This window comes from Malaya genurostris, chromosome 1 (assembly GCF_030247185.1).
Source record: "Malaya genurostris strain Urasoe2022 chromosome 1, Malgen_1.1, whole genome shotgun sequence".
NCBI classification, from domain to species: Eukaryota; Metazoa; Arthropoda; class Insecta; order Diptera; family Culicidae; genus Malaya; species Malaya genurostris.
In genome coordinates this window covers 140,903,208-140,929,117 of record NC_080570.1, presented here as the reverse complement: position 1 = coordinate 140,929,117, position 25,910 = coordinate 140,903,208, and the positions used below count along the sequence as shown (strand labels likewise).

The following is a 25,910-nucleotide window of genomic DNA, read 5'->3' as shown; positions in this document are numbered from 1 at the left end:
AGTTAGCAATAAGTTTTATAAAAATGTGCACCTTTTTCCGCCATCGTTTGTGAAAAATTACCCAAGAAATTGAAAATATCGGAACCGGAAGACGGATCTGGATCAACTTTTCGGAGACTTTAAGACCTTTTATGTGCTTCGTAGCTTGTAAAAATCGGTTGATAAATTTTCAAAAATTGGCGCATATTACCTTGAAGTCGGATCCAAATGTGTTTTGATTCAACTGAATTCTGTACATAATTTAAGAATTAGAATTTAATTTCAAGTTTCAGCTTCAGAATTTGGTTCCAGAATACAGTTTCAAATGTCAAAACTATGACTCAGGTACTGAATCTTAATTCTAGACACAGCATGGAACGACCGAAATTAGCTCAGCGCCTAATTCGTATTACTGTTTTTGGATTAGTTGATTGTAACAACAAATATCCAAAATAACTATAAAATTAGTTAGAATTGAGAATTTACTTTGCTGAAAAATACTCTTATTTTTAAAGAATGTGTTTAGTTGGCGAATATCCTGGACAGAAACCATCAATATTTCAATCCAACACGAAATTCTCATTGACAACTAATTTTGTTATTGAAATCAGAAAATATGTTTCTATTTATCTATCACCATCATTGCTGAAGGACAGCACAAAGAAAACGAACATGCGATTGGTTTTATTAACAAGTTTATTAGCCAAAAACTCATGAGAAGTGTCAAATTAAAACAATCTATTAAAAAGTTGGAAAGACAGTCTTGTTGAAACTGCTTGCCAATTGTTTTGATGTTTCTCGCATATGTTACGATATATTCATATATAAATTTCTAAATCGATATGTAAAAATGACGTGAACTCTTAGTGGAAAGTGTATTTATTCATAATTTGTGCGCATTTGAAGCGGTTGTGCGTAAAAATGTTTTTACGCGGAACAGTGAAGTGAGTTTCAAAAGTTGCACTCTAATTATATATGTCAAATGATGTTTATTGTATCTTTCAACCTTCCGGGCTACGCCGTCTGGTGTATTATTTGTATTCGGTTTTTGTTTTCCGAGTGCTCAAAATTTTCAGTGAAAGAGTCGATTTCGCGAAGTCGAAAGAAGAAAACAGCTATTTAGAAGAAAAATTTACAAAAAGAAGTTTATGTTTCGTTTATGTCTTTTTCTCCAATACAACATCGTATCCCGCCAATATAGAAAAGACAACCGCGACTGAAATTCTTTTCGGTAGTAGTGTGCCATCTAGTGGCTAGTAGTCATTACGGTGTTAACGTTTTTTCGGTGACAGAGCGCCACACAGCTGCAAATTGCAGAAGCCAATTCAACCATTTATGTTGGTTGAAAACAATGTTTTATTTCTCTAATTCAACTTTAGATGAATGGAAATGTAGTGTGCCTTAGCTAAGAAATGACAGCACGTTTAATTGGTGAATTCAACTAAAAACATAGCCATTTCAACTAATATTTTATTATTATTATTATTAAGGGAATGAGAATTAAAAAATCTGAATTAGCAAATGTAAGATGTTTTTAGTTGTCTCAAAAAATAACTAACTAAAATCAGAAAATCAACTAATTTTTTCGCCACAATACTGATTTCGGTCTTTCCGTGTGAAACTAGATTTTTCAGTTAAATTCGGTATTCATATCCAGAATTCAGGATTTCAACTTCAAAATTGTGAAACAAAATTCTAGATCTGGATTCTAAAACATAATTTAAAGTCTGAACTCGAATTCTAGAACTAACTTCCGATCCACAATTTAATTCCTTAATTCAGTTTCAGAATTTAATTCTTAAATTCAGCTTTAGAATTCATTTCCAGAATTTAGGTTCAGAATTCAGAACCTGCATGCTGGAATTGAACTCGGAACTAAGGTTCTGGAACCAGATATCAAGATCGGAATTCAGTTCTAACATTAAATTTGGAAGCTGGATTCTGAAAATGAGTGCAGTTCTAGAATTATAGAACAAAATTCATGAGTCGATTTCTTGAGAACTGGATTCCGAATCTAAATTTATTGCAACTGAATTTGGAGTCGAATTTAGTACTTTTATCCAGCTCCATCTCCTGAATGCCAAAAATACCGGTTTTGACTAGGATAAATAGAGTGGTAGCAAAAAGTACTCAACAGGTGTAAATTTCGGATAAATTTCCTAAATCGGGTTTTTAGAACTATTAAAATATTCCCAAAGAACTGTTTTTTTCTACTGAGTATCTAAATCAACAACAAGACAACTAAAACATTGTTTGATTCTCATTTGTTCAGCGTTATTTGTATGGTAGAACATATTTATCGTCAATAACTTATACTTTAGTAACATAAAAGCGCCGAAAAAAAGGAAAGCGAAGCAGTATAAGTTGCAAAGTCTACACAATCAATCAACTAGCTAACGATTATTGACATTCGGAAGTATGAAAGAAGCATGTCAGTTTTATTTGTATTCACATCTTAAAGTAATGCCTCTGACATTACCGACCCGTCTTTTTTTCAGAGCGCAGTTCCCTTATCAAGAATTCAGTTCCTGAATATAGTTACAGTTCCGGGTTCAGAATCAAGCTTTCAGTGGCAGATTTGAATTTGAAATTCGAGGGAAATGACATTTAAGTGACTTTACCAATCGGTTCTTTTCAGTGTCTGCACCATTTTTCGCAAATAATTGATACGATATTTTCTTCCTTTTGCACTAGCAAATCGGCAGTATTAACCCAAATTTGGTATTAAAAATGTCCTACTCTTTACTATACGAGGCCGGGTGTCAATTAAAAGTTTAAAAAATAGCCTCGCAAGGGTATATTCAGTAGTGTTTTAGTTCTAGATGCATAATTTATGCCAGTTACAAAATTTAAATCTGGATTTTATAACAAGAAAAACTAGCAGCCCCAGCAGTGTTTTACTCGTTTTTCAAATATACAAAAAATAGAAAGGCATCGTAGACCAGTTTTGACAGAAGTCCTGATCGAATAAATAAAACTGGAACGGCTTGCTGGGGATATGTTTGTTCCAGTTTCTGTTCTATTATAGATCTTACATATAGAACGTCTAGCTGCTGAATTTGCTCTAAACTTTTTCTGTCATATTTTGAACGCATTTCACTTCCTCATTTGGTGATGGATTTATATGTTTCAAACACCAATACATTCAAAAATCCTAACTTAAATGTGCATAGACAAAAAGTGGAGATGTTTTTCAATCAATTTCCTGTGTTTTCAATTGAAAACCTTTCAAAGACTACTGCGATTGGGCTACTGAAGCAAACAACAGACACCTTATCGGCAAATTTACACAAGAATTCGCCGCTAGCACGGAAACTAGTTTTGGCTCCGACGTCTTATCGGACAAATATTTGCCTAATGGGAACCACAGACAAACGAATGTAGAACTTCGATAGCAGATGGGACTAGTAGAATGATCGGTAGGTAAATAACGTTGATTAGCTTGCGATTTCAGGTTTCTGAGCAAAATGAGCGAGTAAATTTTCGGGTTTCATCTGAATCTGCACAATCGGTAGAATATTTTTGTGAAGTGACAATTGCAAACTTGTATCGGATTCTGAATGGACAACGAGCCTAAGAAACAATAATCGTCATAAGTGAAATAATTCTGTGATAACAAGTTCCTATCTCATGCCAGTCAGTTTTGTACAAAACAAATTCGAAACTAACCCCTAAACCGATGCAGCGTCCATTTGTCTATGTTGAAGATCGTATTGGAAGCGATACTCGTATTTCCAGTCGATATCACTTCCATTCTGTAGCAGGTATGTGCTCCAATCAAAAGTGAAAACCGGCAGCCACGGCGAAGGCGGTCGATTGCCTGCGTTCTTGGAAGTATTCGAAAAAATAAAACAGGTCCTGTCAGTTCGGTTCGATGGTACCACAACCGTCAAGGTTAGATAACGAACCGCGATTGACGAATGAGACCACTCATGCTCCGGTAAAGGTCGCTTGCTCCATTAACAACCTGGTGCCACTTCAGGGTTAATGAATCGGGGCGGTAATCACTTATCAGTGGAGTTCTGAAGGTTAGTAGGTGGATAGCAATTTGACATAATTGTTGATTTATATGAAGCATTGGATTTTAGATTGACGCATACTTCATTAGCGAAATAAGCAATTTTCAATGTAAAATTCCATTCAATGTGTAATGTAAAATTCAATGAAATAAAAGCAAAAGTACGTCAGCGACCGGGACAAGAACAGAGAATCATTTAATCACAAAATAAAGCATACCTCAATAAGTTATGTGACTGACACAGAGATGGCGCTATCATCGTCAAATCCATATGACGTTTATGAAGTACCAACTTCCAAAAGACTGTGAAAATTTCATGGTATTTCGTTTAGTAAAAAAAAAGTGACTGCCATTTAAGGTGCAGCTTCTTTTATCATTTTCAAAACAATTTCATTTGTTAATTTACTATTGCTTCTTGATGAAAAAATACTGTTCATGATTCAAGATAAGCTATGGCTTCAAATTGCGAACTCTATCGAAAAGAACCATTTGTTATTGGTTTGCACAATTTAAACGTACTCGTACAGATATCGATGATGACGATTCTGGTCGTCCAATCGAAGTGGTCACTCCGAAAATCCCCCAAAAAATTTCACAAATTGGACAAAGACAGTGAAAACCCCTCTCAAAGTGGGTGTCGCGTTTACTTACAGTCGATCAAACCAACCAACCGTGTTGATGAATCTGAGCAATGTTTGGTCATGTCTACAAGTAATAAATCAGATTTTTCGCGGCGATATGTGACAATGGATGAAACATGGATCCATCACTTCACTCCGGAATCAAAGCGATCATCATCTAAGTGAATCACATCCCAAGCGTCCAAAGACACAACAGTCAGCAGAGAAGATTATGGCTTCCGTATTATGGTGTGCACATGGTATAATTTTCGTCGAGTATCTTGGGAATGTAAAGCTGTCGTATACTCGAGTCTCGACCTGGAAGGATTCTTAGTGTCAGTAGGATCGTAATACTAACCATGCAATGATTATGTACGCTATGAATCGACTGCGAAGTCTGTTAACACATATTTCACAACAGAAATGCATTGTCAAGACGTTGCTTTGCTTTGAGAAAGGAAAAAATCCACATGTTGCTAAAACAAACTACTGTGTCACCAAGACAATGCACCGATTCACTGGTAATTGAATCAAACATATTACACTTCGAACTGCCTCCTAATTCACCGTATAGTCCAGATCAGGCCCCCAGTGACTACTAGCTATTTGATGATCTAAAAAAAAAGAGTGCTCGCCGGTAAGAAATTTAACTCAAATGTAGAAGCAATTGCTGAATGAGGAGCCTATTGTGAGGCAAAAGAAAAGTCCTACACACATGGCTCCGAGAAGCTAGAGTTGGAATGATTGTATTGCTCTCGATGGAGATTATATTGATTACAAAAATGTGTTTTTCTTAGTTAGTCAAACGACTTTTTGAGTGATGTTTTACATTCGTTTGTCATCTGAGCCACTGAGACGCACGGGCAAACGATAATTTACATGATGTCATGATGCAAAATACAGTGGTTGAAAGAAAAAAAGGTTTTATCATTTCAATGACTTCCTCGTTTGTTCGATTCTGGAGTCCGCAGAACAAGCCCAAAAAAACATCTCCTGGTCCAATGACTAGCAGAAGGCCTCCAAACCCTTGGTGGGACAAAGAGTGCTCAGATGCTAAACAGGCGAAACGAAATGCTTGTTTTTAAAACGAGGAGAAGGAGCTCCTCAGAATTTTGAAAAACTTTTGATATTAGAAACCAAGTACAACAGCATACTTATGGCCAAGAAATGTAGCTATTGGAGACATTTTGTCAAGAAAAACCTCAATAAGCACTCTTTGGAACACGGCTAGACGAATGAGGAATCGTAACTTAGGAAATGAGAGAGAGGAATACACAAACCGATGGATATTTCACTTTGCTAGGAAAGAATTAAATTCAACTTGCTAGGAAGAATTAAATTCAACTTGATGAAGAAGGCATTTGTCAACTTGGTGAAGAATCTACCTGACCTCGCAAGAAGGCATTTGTTGGAATTGTTTCTTGAACAAAGCATTATTCAACCTGACTGGAGACAAGTGAAAGTATCCTGTCAGGTTTGCACTTGCCGAAACCGAACATCTACGGAAACATCAAATTCTGAGGGAGTAAGTTGTAAGTGCCTGGATGTCAGATCTATCATGTGATACAACTCATTATTTTTTATTACAAAATTGAACAGAAAAATAATCCATTAATTTACAGCTTCTATTGCGCAGATAACTCCAGCAGCACTGAGGACGCCTCGGGCAAACTAGATTTCCGATTTAGCAAATCAGATACTATTAAAGGAATAAAAGCAAAGCAAATTAAATGCGCAAAATTGGGGGCACAAGATGTTATAACGAACTCCGTCTCTATTCGACGCTTTTAATCTTTCTTTCTGTTTTTCAGCTGCCGGTGGGAACAAATCAGGTTTACCGAAATTAAAACCCATTCAAGCTCTGCTTTTGGCAGTGAGTTTGATATATCACCGAAAACAATCGGGCCACTATCTCAGTCCCGTTGCAAAAAAAAAAAAACAAAACAAAAATTGTCACTAAGCACCGGTGATGCTCCCAGAAACTGGTCCTGGCCCATTCGGTTAATTCAGTAGTTCCCGTGATCATTCGCGAAATGAGCGCAAAATCACAATCGCAAAGCAGTTGTGATTATTTTCGTCTTGAGTCTGCTGACTGAAGCCTCGAATGGTCCACGCAAAAAAAACTCGCCACTTCGCCCCGACCCAGTGAAAAGGAAACCTATTATGCAGCCAGCACCGGTCGATTATTGTTTTTTACCTTTTTTTTCTCTGTCTTTCTCTGCCCGCAGGCTGAGCTGGTTTTTTGCTGTTGTTGCTTGTTGATTCTGTTTTTCTTTCCAATTGGATGATGTTGACGAACTGATCTGCACAGCCTACTGCATAATAAATATTCATATTTGCAAGTGAGAGCCCCGGTTGAAATCTTGAATAGTACCATAGTCGTAACTAAGGCTACAAACGGACAGTTCGCCACTGTTACGGGGTTGATAGGGTAAAAGACAGTAAGTGAAATTAATCACATTTTAGGACCCTGCAGAGCCGGATAGTCCAACGATGTTTAGGTCCACGAATTTGACCTACAACAAGCCATAATTGTCATGATACTGGAATTGGATTTTCTAAAGGTTTGAATAAATAATTCACCAACTTCTGAAAGGACAAGTTTTTCTCCGAACTACTCAACGGACCCGCGATCAACGCAGGAACCAACCAAGTCATCAGGGCGGTCGATGTAGAGTTACCATCGTGGCATGTCCAGAAAAAGTTGCCGGATCAACAAAAACCGACCCCCAAGGATATTTTCACAAACTTTGGTTTAAGTTAAAAATCCTATGGTCCCATCCCAAATTCCTGAATTTCATCTGGATCCGACTTCTGAGTCCGAAATGATCGAATGAGGAGTTTCAAAAACCGCCACTAAAAGCAGCAAAGCAAAAGAGGGTGTTCTTTTGTGTTAGGTTCAAAACTGTTCCAATTTGTAAGCCGTATTTGTTGCTGACCATACGAACTAACTTCGGCTATATCGGTCCTCAGAATTCGGTTTAGAAAGCTCAATTGATTACCTACAACTTCTTCTTAGACACAGTTTCCGTAGAAGCTATAAATTCCGAGTTATAATTGTTAAAAAATAATGCGACTTAAAACACATACGCCCTCTTCAAAAATTAGTCTTGAATGAAAAAAATCTAAATCAGTGAAAATTACTTTATTTGCTATACCGAACACCCATGCAAAGTTTAATGCAAATTGAAGGACGTCGTGTCAGTTTTTTGTCATTTCTGGACGATTTGGCGTACACACTTAAATTTTCTCGCTGAACCTCGGCAAAAAATGCCGACATTTGCACACCCGAGTGCTCGGTAATCGTCTCGGCAAAATGTATAATTACTGAGAATCTCGCAATCCAAAATTTGTTAACTGTCAATTATTGCCGAACTTGTCAGTAGAAATTTTGCTGTCAGCTCGACAAAAGTTATCAGGATGGAATCATGACTTGCAGAGCATGTTAATTACTGAATAGTCAGTAAAATGTTGTGTTGCCGATATCATCCGGCATTTCATTATGCCGAACTCGAGAATTGGTTTTAAGTGTGTAGAATTGCTAAATAACGTTCGAATATCGCAATTCACATGGATTGTTTGACGTTTGGTCAATTCACGTAAGCCTCATTTAAGGGGATGTTCGTATAACATTCATTTTCGTATCGTGAAATATTCAATTTGAAACCATTTTACGTGATTTTTCAAGTAAATCGAACGTAAATTTTTATTTGAGTGTAAGTTGTTACGACGGAGCAGCGTTGCCAGGTTGCCAGATTTTTCTCGCTGCGCCAGACATTCTAACTAAGCAGATCTTTTGCCAAATTTTACCAGATTTTACCAATTTTCTTAGATTTCGTCCGATCCACACGCTTTTGGCCTCTATACAATAGATGGTAAGAAGTTTTACTCACTGAAAATGAAACGCGGTCAAAATTTCCTTGTACATAGAAACACCCAGACAAATCCAGAATTTTTTTTGAGTCAGCAAGATTTTTGGAAAAATGACCTGGCAACGCTGCGACGGAGTTACGACTTTCTACACTGTTAAAAGCAGGTAATGAATTTCACCCACATTAAGGGTTACGTTTATGCTTAGAAACTTCTGCCAAATCTAAAAATGAAAGAGCTGAGGATTGAAGTAATACCAAGTGGCATAAGCATTAAACTGTATGCGATTGTTATTATATCGTCCTTGACAATTACGATGCTAAAGATTTTCTTTCAAATAAACAACATAATTATTAATTTGGATTGTAATATTGGCCAATGTTGTTGTTTTTGTACCGAATCCGTCAAACTTCTCAGAACTTTACTCAATAGAAGAAGAGTTCTGGTTCATTATGAAGGAAAAGCTCCGAGAAACAGGGAAGAATCCGAAGAAAGAATGAATAGAAAGTGTGAGTGCGCTAGTGTTGCACAGAGTTTGATGGGTAGTGTAAGCAAATACAAATAATAATACCCCTAAGTCCCATACAAACGAACCGAGAATGTTTGGTTCACAGCCTGAACAAGTAAGCCTAGCAAATTACTCCATTTCATTGCGATAGTTTGAAAATGTGGAAGGAGATCGTTTCTGGCAACGCTTTATGCTAGTTGCTACGGTGCAAAACAAACTTGTTTGTTTATGTTTATCGTTGCTGTATTAAACTGCAACAATCAGTCTAAATATCACCGGCACTAGCACAAAAGATGAAAAATGAACACAAACACCCACGAATCTACAAATATCAATACATTCATGGTGGCTTAACCATTCTAGATTATTGTTTAACTTATATTTCGCTTGTGATCTTGATTATCAGATAAAAACTGTTTGTTTATTTATTTTTCACTATAATAAACAGTAACTATGGTGAACTTGTTCTTACCCTTCAGTGTTGCTAGTTTTATAGAAAACTCGTTAAAGTACATTGTCACTCTGACAGTGTATCATGACAGTGTACCACACGATGCAAAATGTGTCCTTGAAAATTTGTCGAAGTATTCCGTATTATAATTTGTATTTGGTGTAAGGTCCAAGTCTCTAGGAAAGGACCAACTTTCCAAAAACATATGTGCTAATATGAGCTTATTAATTCCCTGAAAGTGTTAAAAATATCCCACAAATATGTCGTTTTAGCTTGATGCCAAACCTAACTCAGTTTCCATCCTAACTGCTGTCAAACCGTTTGTTTGAAGCTAGTTTCGAACCTAGTTTTAACGTTGTTGAACTGAAAATCGAGTCAGTTTCGAACCAGGTTTTTATATCAGGTTTTCTCAAACCCTGTTGCTAAGTGCGAAACCAACACAATTTCGTGAAAAGTGTTTGTTCGATAAAACTACCCTGGGTCAGTTTCAGTTTTCTCAAGTGAAAACGACATTAGAATGAATGTGTAGTGATCTTTTCTTTTTTCTTTGCATTTTTTCATCACAATAAAGGTATGTAGGTACTTTTAGCTTCTTCTTGAATATCAAGTCTACTGAAAAGTTCGGCAAATGCAGACAAAACAATGCGTATCTCTCACGCATCTTTGACCTTCTGGAAATTAGATCTCTTGATAGTAACGTAGATTCCAAATAAAACGTGGATAATATTGTTTGAATAAAACTCAAGTACATCTTTAGTATCAAGTATTGTATGATTTGATATAATGGAACGATAAATAACCAATTTTCTCATATTACATATGGCAACCCTATACCGGAGAAAGTTACCGAACATTTCGCCTTGCGAAGTAAACCCGATTCGCAAAACATAAAACGAAGAATTTCGGTTTTGTTTTGCTTCGTGATGGATTCAATCCGGCGAATTTGATCTGCCGCCAACATAAGCTGTTCCATTTGCATGCGAAAAAACCAGTGCCCTCCACAACCATATCTGCCGTCCACTCGATGAAAATATGGCCCGGCTCATGTATGAATTGGGGACCCCTTATTGCATAACTGTTACGAAGCAGATAAATTTGGATTGGCTGCGATGGAAGCAGCAGCATCAGACACACCTTGAAAAAAAAAACATGTCAATAACTGGTACGGTACTTCACACGGTGGCCCAACAAAGGTTTGGCCCGAGGTGCATCTTCCTTCAACGGGCTTTACACGGTCACGATTAATGGTGCAGCTTGGCGGTGATGTTCGGCCCTTCAGATGTATCGACGATTGGACCCGGTGACTATTATTATCATAATCATCCGTCCCCTAGGTGAGGTAACGCGACATAATCGGTTAACGTGGGGTTCATTTGGTGTTTTTAAAGGTAAACTTTCGGTTGTGCAATAAAGCAAACCAGAATACCAGTTCCCCCGTATATGTGCTGAGAGGTTATGTAAATTGATACCAGAATCCGATGCCGAATCAGTTCTTACAGTTGGATACTCATCACGTCCGGTTGGTTGGTTGCTTGTTTGGATATATTTGACATCTAAAACGGCGAGATAGCCACACTCCGAATGTCAATAACAATAATTTAATCTTACCTAAATACGCAAAAAGTCTGTTATGTTGTTTATTCACTTTTTTCGTTTTGAGTAGATTCTACAAGAAATCCAACGACGGAACAGCTCAAATACAATCGGTCGGGAATCACTGTTTCGAAAAACCCCTTTAAAAGAAAAAAAAAGACATTAGTCAGCGATGACAATTATCGCTGTCATGTTTTCATGGCCCTCTTCGTCCGGGTCGTGGTGCCTGGTTACCATGGCATGGCACGATCCGATTTTGATTAAAATTCAAGACACTTGACACTCGGGGTAAGACCCTTCGAATGGGACACTGCACCGTCGGATGGATGTCGCCGACGTTCACAAACGTCGCGACAGACATGTGTTTATTTCCGGTTTGGGCACTCGGCCTCAAGAATTTCCACCGAGTCTCCCTCCTTCAAAGCGATTTATGACGGCGTATTGTGTGAATCGCCTTGACAGGTTATAAACTGGGAATGTTTGTGTGATAAGTGTTTGAGTAAATACTGCGGCCACCACGTGATAGCAACAATCACATTCGATGATTGTGGGTCCCCCCCTTCTCCATCCAGTTCAGGAATGCCATTGCTTCATCTTTGCCATTATTCATTTGTGAGCTTTTTCCGATCGTTACTCTTCCACATACATACCGGTACTGGCAGAGTAGACGGCATTGATTAACGATGCGACTCCCGAAGAGCCTCGAGCGATGGAAACCGAACAACAACTTACTCACCGCAACACAGACAAGAAATATTAAGGTCATAAATTGTAGAGAAGGTGTGTTTTATCTTCATCATCGTCTGCTTAGAACGTATCTTAGAAGTTACCAGAATACCAGAATCTTCTCACCAGATACAGCCGAACCTCGAATGGTTGAGTAACTATGGAGAAGCGCGTGTACGGCCGGAAATGATACACAACTTATGCGTGGTTGGGTTCCATCCTGTACGCCCCCGGTCGGTACGACCGACAGTTGAATGTGAAGTTTTATCGGTTCATGCAAACATTGACTCATACAAGGGAAAGATGAATCTTTAGATAACAGTCGTCGCATGAAAACAAATCTCGTTTTAATATTTACGTATGTGGAGTAACTTGAAATGTCGCTTTGATTAGTGGTTTTCTAACTTGTTATGGGTAATTCTCGAATGAAATCACTGAAGACCAAGCTAGCGATGCGATTTCTCGTGTAGCATTTACTCTTATTTCGACTTAAAACTATTTCTGGTCCAACAAAGTAAAACTATGTGACAAGCATAGATTGATCACTCAACCGACGACACGACCTGCCACTCGCTATTAAAAACTGTATCGCAAATTTAACTATCCTTCAGTAACTAGTAATGCCAAAACGAAGTTGTTTAAGAAATTTTCTAAACTGGCAACACAAATTGATAGATTATTGATTTTTTTTTTTATTCAATAATATAATATAATATTAAGGCACACTGCTTAAGCTCTAAGATGCCAAGGGTATTTACTAATCTTAATTATCGTCTAACTTAAAACTAGAGTAGTATCATTATGTAATATAGTATCTGGCGATCGGTAGTGGCCGGTGAATTGAATTTAGGATGAGATGATTCCAGATGGCGATGGTAATTTTCTATGTTGGCCGCATTCTTCGGTCCGTGAGGGTCCGCGGGAAACACCCCCAGGCTACGAAGGCCCGGCGGGTGGCCCGCATGCTGGTCATTGACTGGAGCGGTCTTCCGGTGATGGTGATGTTACGGAAGAGAATGAAAAAAAGAAGTAAATATTGTGGGAAACGGGGTAAAAAAGGGGTGTGGGAACAAAATGTTTGAAAACGACAGAGATCTAATTAGTTACCATCGAGATGGTGAAAAAACAGGGAAAGGGGAACGAAAAAGTTAGTGACAAAAAAAAAAGATCTTGTTAATTCCAATGAAGATGGTGGACAGGGACGGCGTCACGATACTCTACGCACGACCACACGACATGCTCGATGTCCTGATAACCGTCGCCACAGGTGCAGAGCCCGTTCTCCACGATCCCGATACGCCGGAGATGTGCGTTGAATGTATAGTGATTTGACATGAGCCGTGACATAACGCGAATGAAATCACGACTCATGTTCATCCCCTTGAACCAAGGTTTCGTCGATACCTTAGGGATAATGGAGTGTAGCCATCGTCCCAGTTCGTCATTCGTCCATGTAGTTTGCCAACTTTCGAGAGTTTTCTGACGAGAAATACTGAAAAATTCATTGAAGCAGATTGGTCTTTCATAAATATCACCTTCCAATGCGCCCACTTTAGCCAATGAGTCTGCCTTTTCATTGCCCGGAATGGAACAATGCGAAGGGACCCAGACTAACGATATTAAATAAGACCGTTCAGATAAAGTTCTCAAATGTTCCCGTATTTTCCCCAGGAAATATGGGGGATACTTTCCTGGCTTCATTGCCCGGAGAGCTTCTATTGAGCTTAGACTGTCCGAGATTATTGATTTTGAATAATAGTTACTATAACCTTGATTACTGTATATTCTTGACCAAATGAATGTAAACAAAACAAATCCCGAATCAACTTTCACAACTCGTGATAGTAAATCTTTATTGGGAGCGATTACATCTATTATTGAAACACTTATTAATCTTTTTAGGCTATTTTAAAAAACAAACTGATTCACATTTCATGCCTGTTACGCACGCTTCCACCTATCTACGTTCTTAAATTGCTTGTTTATTTATTCTTGGATTCCTTGGCAACTTGTTCTTAGTAACTTGAACAGTGTTGCTCGAGGAGATTATTTCTATCATTCTCAAGGGGTCGCTATACTTTTTCTTCGAAGTACCTGGTCGTGTCGTCGACTCACCCATAAACTAATCGTCTCGGGCTAGCGGCAGAGCTGTCATTTAAAAATCTGCGTTTTAACTTGAAAAACCTGTTTGTCATCTGTTATGCATATTTTCTTTTTATATCTGTGGGAAACATTTCGAAAATCTGTCAGTTTTGCGAAATATTGCTAAAAATCTGTAGACATCTGTGAATATTGACAGAATATGTGGTCTGTGAAGCAAAATCTATTCAATTTATAAAAAAATCAATGAATATGGTAACTCTGTTTGGCGGTTGACCTTGTTGTTTCAAATCAGATACCGTACGATCAAACCCAAATCGAAAAGGATTCTTAGGATTAAAAAGATCATAATACAGTTTCAATTAACCATGCAATTGTTCTGTACGTTAAGAATCAGTCACGAAGTTTATTGAACTGTAATAGGATTTGTATCGAAATTGATATAATCTCACAATTTGAGATGGATAAACATAGTTAGGCAGCTATCAATGGTTTGGTTACATATTTTCACTGTTAAACCACTGTAATTCAGGGTAAGCTATCCTTTCCTATCTGTCGATTGACTCAACCGACGACACGACCAGGCACTCTGAAGAAAAATCGAAAGAAATAGTTTTCGTGAGCTATTTACCGTCAGTTACCACAAATACAGCGACCCCTTGATAATAATAAAAATCATCTTCTCGAGCAACACTGTTTAAATTGCTACACGAAAAATAAAACTACCTATTATTTGACTTATTTTGAGTTCTTTTGAATCTTTTCTTTCATTCGATCCTTTCATTGTTGTCAAAAAAAGCCATCCGCCGGGGCTGGTTCTCCGTTTGAGCAGAAAATCATAAATGCCTAGCTCAGTTAAGTTTCGCGTTTGTTGAAAAAAAAAAAAAGAATTGTTGTCCCCACATCTACTACCACCAATTGCAGACAAAATCAACGTACGTCTTCTAGAAGTGCCGCCTACGGAGGTGAGACGATGTTTTGGCAGGATTTGGTATCCTGTCACTACTCACTGACGAGCTGGTTTTGTGTCAAATATTAGTACTAGTTAATGTCGGAGACACATTCGCGAAATTGTTGATCTATTTGATTAGTGCATTTATTGACAGACCGGTATATATTTTATCAAAATGTTGCTAGCAAAATCAAAAGCAAAAAAAAATTCAAAAAATTTGAATTGAAAATATCGTCAAAAGTTTTGTATAAAATTCAAGCGATCAAGCGATTATAGAAGAAATCGGTATATCGTGTCTTGAAAATAGCATTTCGCAATTTCTCGCCGAGATCTGCTTAAGGTTTACTTGTTTTGAAAACGGACAAGTTAATTAGTTTTCGTTGAAATGGTGGAGTAAAATAAAAATGAAACAATTTTTGTTTTATTTCTACCACGAAGTTAAGAACACCTAGTAACTTGAATCATAAATCGATTGCAAGTGTCTGTATAATAAATTTTAAATTTGCATAAGAAAAGAACTGTTGCTCATGTTTTAAGCAACAATTTTATTCTGCCCTTCTGTAAAAAAAGGTGACGACCAATAAAATAATCCATTCGTGTAGTGAAAGAATTGAAGCAAATACATAAACAGAGAAAAGTTATTAGGAATTCAAATTTGGAGTGATTTCATTACACTTTTGTGTTGTGAAATTTTGAAAATGCATCCAGAAGAACATAGCAAACTACATCAAAACGAACTCACCGGGACTTCAAGCTATTGAAATATTTCAGATCATCATGGAAGTAAAAATTCTTCTACTGCAGTTCTGTCGATGGGAAGGTTTGCGTTATGAATCGGAAACCCATTGGAGAATTTAAGTGAATAGATCAACAAATTATGTAGTTTATTGTTTGAAAGAAACTCAGACTAGACTACATTTCAGCCATCATTTTTGTGTTTCTTTCTTTTTCGTGGCCAGCTTCAATTCCCGCTTGTACGCGACGGGAAACAACCGTTTCTGGAAAAGAATTTCGCCTAGTGGTTATTAACGGTTTTGTTTCTGCCGAATTCTTGCCACACAAGACTGGTAAAACCGTTTTGAATCGGTTCTACGTTTTCGGCGCCTTGGTTTTATTTTTTCAATGGAAAGTTTATATGAAGGGCAACATATTATTACCCTTCATGTATTTTTACTATGGAAAACAAGCAGGCGGCGCAAATGAGTGTAAATTTTATTTCCAAAATGTAAAACTGAAAGGTGATTCAATTCAAATTTATGTTACTATTATGAAACAAAAACCAATTTTAATACATCGAGTTGTAATGATTCTCATTTCACTTAAATTCTCATACATATTACATTTTGGAATGAAAAGAAAATAGTTTTTTCGGACATTACCTGGCATAACCTACAAATTGAAACAGTTGTCAGTTCGCCGGCGCCATCTCTTAGATGAACTTTTGCAGGTACTTCCGGAACCGGTATTGTCAAGGTCGGTTGGAATTTGTAAATTGGACTAGTTGTGAATTTTTTTAAAGAATTTAGAAGATTTTTTAAGTTTCTTGCATCGTCGCTCTAAACGACGGTTTGAAATTTTTAAAACTCATCAATCCGTAGTTTCCTAACCTTACGTCGGGCCCGGAGGAAAATCAGCATTTCACAGCTGACACAATTAGAGCTACAATTTGAATTTAAGTTTATGGAAATCGACCTAACTTTTTGTGAGAAATCAAAGTAAGTTCCCTCTTCACAGTGTTTAACCTCTAGAGAAATTTATGAACAATTGTCAAAGTAATTGCAGCTCTTGTGTACCGACGCATTATCCATTTTGCAGCGATTTTAGTCTTTAACATCTCCAATAATACGCAGAAATTCTCGCTATTAATTTTGGCGACCAAGTAGGTTACTTCTAGGTTATTTTCTGGTTCCGTATAATGCACCCATTCTTTTTCCTGAAGCATCCCACGTGGCGTTTCATAGTTGAACTGCAAACAATTTGACAGTTTCACCTTCACCTCCGTTTGCAATTCGAGAAAGTTCAACAAACGGTAATCAGACAGTGATCATTAGTAGAAATTATTACGCTGTCCAGAGGTATGATATCAACTGATGATAAGTCTTATCGCCACAGGTCGCATCGATTACCATCGATTTTGTTATCATTCCGTAATTATCAGCACGAGGTGAATTGCGCCGCAAAGTTCGACTGATGTCAACACCTCCAACTGTTCCTGTTACACTTATCTCATCAGTATTTTTGCAGTAAAAATAACTATTGTCACCTCGGTCCACTCTGATCGAAAGAATCATTTGTGGAACGTTTTCCTAACGCGCTAGCCAAACAATTCCACTACAACGCATTTTAAAGTTTGCAAACAATCGCATTCCAATACATCATCGATGATCGATTTTCGGCGCAATTAGTTTTACTTTAAATCGGGGGAGTGGGCCAAATTTTCTACTGACAGTGATAGACATACGCTGACGGAACCTGGTCACAAACCGGTTCATCAATCACCGACCGATAGGTTACTCACTGACAGGTTTTTGTTCACTCAATTGTCGCATGTTGTCGACTGACGTGACATGAGCCACTATCGAAATGAAAATAAAATGATTTCAAGTGGTTTAATCAAATACAAATAATAATACGGAATAGTTCGACAAATTTTCAAGAACACGATTTCCGACATGCGGTACACTGTCACTGTAACAATGGACTTTAATGATTATTTTGTACAACTGGCAACGCTTATGGGCAAACATCAGTTCTCCATAGTTACTGTTTATTATGATGAAAAAGTGAACAAACTGAAAATTATTTTCTGATTCATAGGAACGTAAAGTTCGGTAAGTTTCTGTTGCATTAGAGGTATTATTATTTGTATTTGGTTTAATAATTGTTATAAGGAGAACGTAAGAAGAACTTCGAGAAATTATTGGGATATTTTCTTTGATTGAAAGTATAAAAAGGAATTACACAGATAAAAATGTTCACTAAAGATCTGAAATTAGAATTTTTTTGCGGTCTTTTTTAATGGCGTTTTCGTTTTTAATTTGCACTACACCGGGGCAGTGCTACACTGAGGCATGAATAAACGAACAAAAATGACGAAAACAAAAACAGTAACCATTGACTACAATAAACGATTCCATCGCACAGAGCTACCCCAAACTTTTGATGAGTGCTACACCAGTGGCATCGGTGCAGAAAAAGTGTAGCACTGGTGTAGTGCAATTTAAAAACGAAAACGACATAAGTGTCGGAAAATAACTATCGAACTGTCAAAAATAATAGTTATTTTCGACAACGCTTCGGCTTCAGCACACTTTCATACTGTGCAGTTAGATTTAGTGTGAACTGTGCAATTGGTAGTTTCTATTTTCCGTCAAGCTTTGAGTAAAACGGACAGAGGACAAAACAATTCGGCGGAACGGCTTCGTCGCATTAGTCCAAAATTTGTAACGGTGTTTTGTCTGATTTTAGACAACTGCAGGAATAAAATTGATTTGAACGTTCAGTTCAAAATAACCTTACTTGCAGTTGTGCAAACGTCACCACTTTCAGGAGCACACTGACCTTGGCCTTGAGCTGTGCCTCCGACCAGTTGAAACAGTTTCAGCGGAGACATGAAGACCACCGTGGAACCTGAACGATAGTTAGAAAGCACCGTTCTAGCCGTTGTTGCAAATGAGAAAGCTAAAACAGATCAATAACCTTCCAGCCTCAGAGTCCGGTGCGTGCCTCAGGCACGTAATAAACTTAAGCAGCAAGCATCCATCAAGAACTGGGACGGATGTATCCATCGTTAAAAAATCAACACCACACACCGTTCATTTGGATGGCTCCGTCAGCGGATGGACCTGCGCTCCGGTATATTATCGAATTTAACGAGTTCGAGTTACCAGTTTCTATCGGTTCGCAATGGGCTGCTGCTGGTAACGGATGACCCAATCATCACAGCCCCATGGCGATGGAGCTTTTAATCAAGGGTTGCTGAGTGTTGAGCATTTCTTTTTCTACGCCCGGGAGCAAGTCGTCGATTTCTCCCGCCGGTCGTCGGTGCAGAACAACTTCTTGACGGGCATAAAACTACAGACTACGATCCTAGCCGCCGGGATTATGCCATCTTATTATGATAAATACTTTTCTCTTTCCATTAACAAGCCACCGGGACCTGTAGAGCGTCGTAGAGGAGTAGTGATCGGTTATGCTACTTATAGGCGTTAGAATGGTCGCGGTGTGGTTACACTGCCTTCGGATCCTGGTCAACGACTCGGGCAACTGATCCGAGAGTCGTCGTGCCAAGCCCCATCGGTTGCAGTCAGTCAACCGCGGAACGTGCCGCGTGAAGAAAGTGAGATTGTATTTCACCGTCACCGTCTTCCTAAGTCACTCGCTAAATATGGACGAATATGTGTGTGACCCTACGCAAACTGCGCGGGGTGGAAAGGAATGTTGAAGGCTGTAAACTAGCTTACCTTACTACGTTGCAACGATGCATCATGGAAAAGATGGAAAAGTGCACAACAACAGAAAAAAAAGAATCATAAATTATTGCTCATTCACTGATTGGGGAAAAAGGGCAGCATCGCCGGATGTTGTGTGCCGATTGAAACGGAATCAAATTACATCGAATAGAGGTGTTTCCGAAACCAGAAGCTTCCAACGAAGAACTGGCAACGCTTGCTATGACGTTAATCGGTTTGACTTTTTTTTAGCTAGTTCAATCCGGTTTATATTTCAATCGTCACAGCCTAGCATTGTCGCAAATACATATTCTGTATAGAATTTATTTTCATTACAAGCAATGTGCAAATGCCAGATTCTCTTTGTTTACTTTCTCTTTCAATTATTTCGGAACATTCTTGCATGTTTCTGTTTTTTTTTTTCAGCGCAGGTTTATACTAACTTAGGCCGTGGACCATCTCGCGAATTATTTTAACTTTTAGTAAAAATTTGACAGTTAAATTTAACTAAAACTTAGGCCCATTTCAATGTTTGATGGATGGGAAGTTATTTGGGTTTATTTTACACTGAAAATAAAATTATATCAAATGTTATAATAATTGCAATACAGCGAACGTAAGAAGAAATTCGAGATAAACTTACTTTGTTTGACAATGTATTGGAATTTTGTATTGGGGTACTTTCTAAGACTGAAAGAACAACATTTTACTAAAGGTCTGAAATTATAATTTTTCTTCAAGATTTTTTTCCGGGTCGGAAAATAACCATCGATCTATCAAAAATAACCATGCTTTCGAGCAATGTTATTTTTGACAACATCCAAATAACCGCTCGAGTGTCAAATTTTAACTAAAAGTTAAACTAATTCGCGAGATGGTCCACAGCCTTAGTTATTATACTCTGCAAATAGTTAGAGATAATTTTCACGTTCACTCATTCATACATAAACAGATCGGCTGAAAAGTTCGTACCGTTTCTATAAGAGGCCGCCACTAGAATTAAATCCATACTATTTTCAGTTAGTACCAACCTTCAAAAGATACGTGTATAAATTTGACAGCTGTCTGATTATTAGTTTGTGAGATATTGCATTTTGAGTGAAGCTACTTTTGTTATTGTGAAAAAATTGAAAAAAGGGAATTTCGTGTGTTGATGAAACACTACTTTTTGATGAAAAAAAGTGCCGCCGATACCAAAAAAATAACTTGATGAGTGTTATCCAGGCGAAGCAACAATTCGTAAGTGGTTTGCAAAATTTCGTACTGGTCATATGAGCACCGAAGACGATGAACGCAGTGGACGTCCAAAAGAGGCTGTTACCGATGAAAACGTGAAAAAAATCCACAAAATGATTTTCAATGACCGTAAAGTGAAGTTGATCGAGATAGCTGACACCCTAAAGATATCAAAGGAACGTGTTGGACATATTATTCACGAATATTTGGATATGAGAAAGCTTTGTGCAAAATGGGTGCCGCGTGAGCTCACAATCGATCAAAACAACAACGAATTGATGATTATGAGCAGTGTTTGGAGCTGTTATATCGAAATAAAACCGGTTTTTTGTCGATATATAACAATGGACGAAACATGGCTCCATCACTTCACTCCGGAGTCCAATCGACAGTCAGCTGAGTGGACTGCACGCGATGAACCGAACCCAAAGCGTGGAAAGACTCAACAATCCGCCGGTAAGGTTATGGTTTCTGTATTTTGGGATTCGCATGGTATAATTTTCATCGACTACCTTGAAAAGGGAAAAACCATCAACAGTGACTATTATATAGCGTTATTAGAGCGTTTGAAGGACGAAATTTCAAAAAAACGGCCTTGTTTGAAGAAGAAAAAAGTTTTGTTTCATCAAGACAATGCACCGTGTCACAAGTCGATGAAAACCATGCTGAAATTGAACGAATTGGGCTTCGAATTGCTCCCTCATCCACCGTATTCTCCAGATTTGCCCCCCAGTGACTTTTTCCTGTTCTCAGACCTCAAGAGAATGCTCGCTGGTAAAAAATTTAGAAGCAATGAAGAGGTAATCGCTGAAACTGAGGCCTATTTTGAGGCAAAGGACAAATCGTACTACAAAAATGGTATGGAAAAGTTGGAAGATCGCTATAATCGCTATAATCGCTGTGTCGCCTCTGGTGGCAATTATGTTGAATAATAAAAACGAATTTTGGCAAAAAAATGTGTGTTTCTATTAAACGATACGAACTTTTCAGCCTGTTACAAACTTATTATGACAGTGGATGTGTAATATAGAAAATTTATTCTAGTCAAAGTACTTAGATGGTTTGCGAACGAGAAAATTGCAAATGGATTCTTTGCCATTCATTGGTTTATCTTCTATGAAGACCAACTGGTGTAAGCTTGATCAAAGTAGTCGATCACGTTCAGAAAAACCAATACAAGGTTGTGTACAAGACAAAACCGATTGCCATGACATTAAAAATGCAGTAATTCAAACAATAACGAAATCATAATAATGGTAGAGGTCACGATTCTATGTTCTAAGGCTGTGAACCATTTCGCGGTTAATTTTAACTTTTGGTTAAAATCTGACACTCGAGCGGTTAGTTTGATGTTGTGAAAAATAACCCTTCTCTAGAGCATGGTTATTTTTGACAGATCGATGGTTATTTTCCAACACTGAAAAAAATGTTGCAATGAAAATTCTAATATTAATTCTTTAGTTGAAATTATCGCCAGTGAAAATAACCACTCAAGTGTCAGATTTTAATCAATAGTTAAAATTAACCACGAGATGGTTCACAGCCTAAATACAAGGTATAATATTCTTCGCATAATATTTCCATTGAATTATTAAACAACTCACAGAGTACAGACATTGAACACGTGCTTTACACAACTTTTCTGAAAATGTTTGTACTAGCTTGGATGTCCGTTCTCTGTGCTCTAGCCTAAATGTTTATTATTTTGAATGGCGCATGCATAATAATGATTATTTGTGTTATTATGTCTTTTATTTAGCCCAAAATGTAACCTGTGTTTGTCGTTTGCAGAAGTTGATATTGCGTTTTATAAGGACACAGTTTCAAATTCAGAGCTAATGTTATCCGGATATGTCTCTGACATCACTTACCCTCCTTTTAGCCACTTCTATTTCAAAACAATCAAAATCTCTAATAATTAAAGGGAAGCTAGGGAAATATTCAATAACTTTGCAAGCAGCTTAAAAAAAAGCGTGAAAAGAATAGAAACTAGATATGCAAACAAAATATAATAAAACGCAAAATCTCAACAAAGCACCACCAAACCGTTAAAGATAGAAGCACCTGCCTTCTCTCTATCGTATGAGCAATTATTTGTTATTAAAAGTCTGCTGTATTTCCCGATTAGCATAGGATAACATAAGCGGCATTGATATTCAAATTAAAACAAAATCATTCCGAATAAATTGGCATATAATTTACATGGATTGAATCACGAACAATCAAATCGTAAACGTTCAATGATGGGATACAAAATCAATCAAAGTTCTACAAATATTGATAACCTGGAAGACGCCATCTACGGTCCTAAATCGAAATCAAACATTGTTTTTCGGCGTTTGACTCAACCGGTTTGCTTCAACCTATATTCGAAATAAAGACCTTATAGTCCCGAGGCTCCTATAGCATTTCATCTGTATCCGACTTCCGGTTCCGGAGTTACGGGGTAAAAAGTGCAAAATGAACTAAAATAGTGTACTTAATTTTCTCAGCAATCGCTCATCCGATTTTCACGAGCATAGCATTTAATGAAAGGTTTTACAACCCCATATAATCCTACCGAATTTCATCCGGATACGACTTCCGGCTCCGGAAGTACAGGGTATAAAAAATTCTTTTCATGAGCGTGTTTTTATACATGACACGGAAAAATCAAACCAAATACGTTCAAACAGCCGTATAATTCATCAATTAGGCAGGTACGGTTAGTTGATACGTTGCTTTTGGGTAAACCGGATCATTATTCCTGGTTCCGGAAGAACCGTCAAAGTGCTCGGGTGCTCCAAACCGTAAATCACACTGATTTCTAAGAAACGGTCTGATCTTCGTAACATCAGATTCAAATGAAAAGTATTATGTTTTCAAAAGTTAATGTACAATTTTATCCAGATCCGGCTGTCGGTTCCGGAAATACAGGGTAGTGTGTATGAAATTTCAACCTGTCATATAGAGCGATAATGCAAAAAACGTAAAAAGTCTTCTAAATTTAATTCAAAACTGTTTTAATTTATAGGTTACACTAGTTGCTGGCTGGTTCTCAGCTCGCGGTTCCGAAAGTACCGGAAACAGTAGTCGAAAACTCAAAACGGAACTCTCTTCTCTTTTCTCAGAAACCTAAGTTCGATAAAACCAGTTTAACTATCCCAGAGAAATCAAAGTGAGAATTTCGTGTTTTCGGAATCTTTTCCGGTACTTCCGGAAGAGAAAACCGGGGAGCGGTATAGCCAAAGCCAGTCCGTTTAGTCATCAACTAACAAGATCAACTCAATGGAACAATTTTTAGCAATGGATCGCAAGTATTCGTCACCTTAAAAACGGATGAAAATTTTCAATATTCAATTTCAATAATCCGTATCCGTATGAAATTTTGAAGTTGTGGGATCAGATCCTATCGATTTTTCAGAATTTGAGTCTAAAACGATCACCGATAAACATTTAGTTAGAACAATTTATGAGTTTTTAACCACTGTTTCCGGTCCTACTGAAACCGGTATTGCCGAAATGAATTTGTTTGACCGGTAACTTTAAAGATTTTTAGAACTACAAGACTTTACTAATTAGTTTTAAGTATCCCCTTCTTTTTGCGTGGTCACTTTTAAGATAAAAGACACTGCTAAAATTTAATGTATTGCACTTATTAACCTGTATGTCTGGAACCAGAAGCAATAGTCACCCTTCAATTGTGGAATCCGATAAAATTAAGGAATTTTCTATGGAACCTCAACACCTTCCATTTGAACCTAGGTTTATTGAATTCGGACCAGCTATCGCTGAGAAAAGTTTGTGCACAAAAATGTAACATACACTTACTTTTTCGAATTAAAAATTTTATTACACTATGTCTCCGTAAAAATTCGTTCATTATAGCGAATTATAGCGAACAAACAGCGAATACCCAACTAACGAGGTTCCAACAATCGATTCGAAATATCGTTATATTGATCTACAAATATAGACGGATTTAACTAAAGTACATTTTTGTGGTGAAAAATAAACTGAACTTTTTCCGAACCGGTAGAAAATAAACAAATGTTATCACGCAGCTCCGTACTACACCAACAACATTAGAAAGAAACATTACACGTTTTTTTGTTTGTTTTTTTTTTCGTACAAACCTAAACAACGTCGTGCGGCTTAACAGGTAAACGAACGCACGGTTTAGTACCGGTAAAACAAAGCAAATTGTATCTGTTTAGCTCTAGTCGCTTCGTTAGTAGCAGCAGCAAAAAAAAAGCAGCAGGTCTAACCAAATCGCAACACAAGGTGAATGCACTTTTGTCACACCTCGCAGCAGAGGAGTCAAAATCTGCGAGTACAATCGAAAGCCAGACACCGTAGGCCAGACCCCGTCAGCTGAGAGCTTAAAACGTGCGAATCACGCGAAGACGATGACGACGGGCCACCTCCAGTTTTGACACTTTAATTTGTCATTCAGTCATTTGAAAGAAAACGAAATAGAAATAGTTTCCAATTGTGGTGATAATGATGATGATGGGGTGCTGCGAAAAATAAAATGCTTTATTCAGTGTGATCAAGTGACAGCTGTCTGGTTTGACGTTTGTGAGGATATTATAAAACAACACCTATTCGGTATTGTTCTGTCACTTGTTGGTAATTGAGGGTGTTGTTTGCTTGAATTGTGGTTTTTAAACTTTCAATAATTGACTCTGTGCACGTAAAATTTTTAAAATTATCCGTAAGAATTAGGTTACCGAAGAGTTACATAGAAACTAATCGTAACTTAGCATGATTAGATGTGAACTCGTAATATTATTTTGACAATTGTCATCATCATAATCTAACTTGTTTCGTTGAGTCCATCATGCGACCATTATGCATCATTATGTTTGAAACTTAGTAGTACGTAGTATTTAAATATGGTAGTATTATTCAAATGAAGTCTTGAAAACTGGGATCTAATTTTTGTTATTTGTAGTATTTTGATAATTCTTATAGTAATATATAAGAGATAATCAATAATGTGAGAAAGGTATCATTTACACCACTAGGTGAATTAAAACTGTTTTTATGCAATAAGTTACATGTTCTAAAGCTTGCTTCATTTAGAATTGGAACAACCTTTTGCTCATATTGTGGCGCTCCTGGTGGACGGATTTGGAAGTTTTTGGCGCCCACGTGTCGGGAATTTTATCAGCTTCACGTATGATTTTTGACATTCCGCAAATCGACTGTACTTTGTAAACAATCAACATGGAAGCCGAAAGAAGGGAAAAAAATGTGCACAGTTATTTGGAAAATCCATTGTGGTCTGCATCTAGGCTAGCTAAACAACTGAAATTGCCCAGAAATACCGTATGGCGTGTTATCAAACGGTATAAGGAAACATTGACGACGATTCGGAAGCCTCAAGCCAATCGTCGAAGTGGAATTGTCGACCGGAAACTG

The 25,910-nt window shown here is 37.5% G+C and overlaps 1 protein-coding gene across 1 annotated transcript in view; it reads right to left on the bottom strand.

The window, feature by feature from the left end:
• LOC131425954 (rhophilin-2) overlaps positions 1 to 25,910 on the bottom strand; it is a 148,853-nt gene that overhangs the window by 118,513 nt on the left and 4,430 nt on the right. The window lies entirely within an intron of this gene.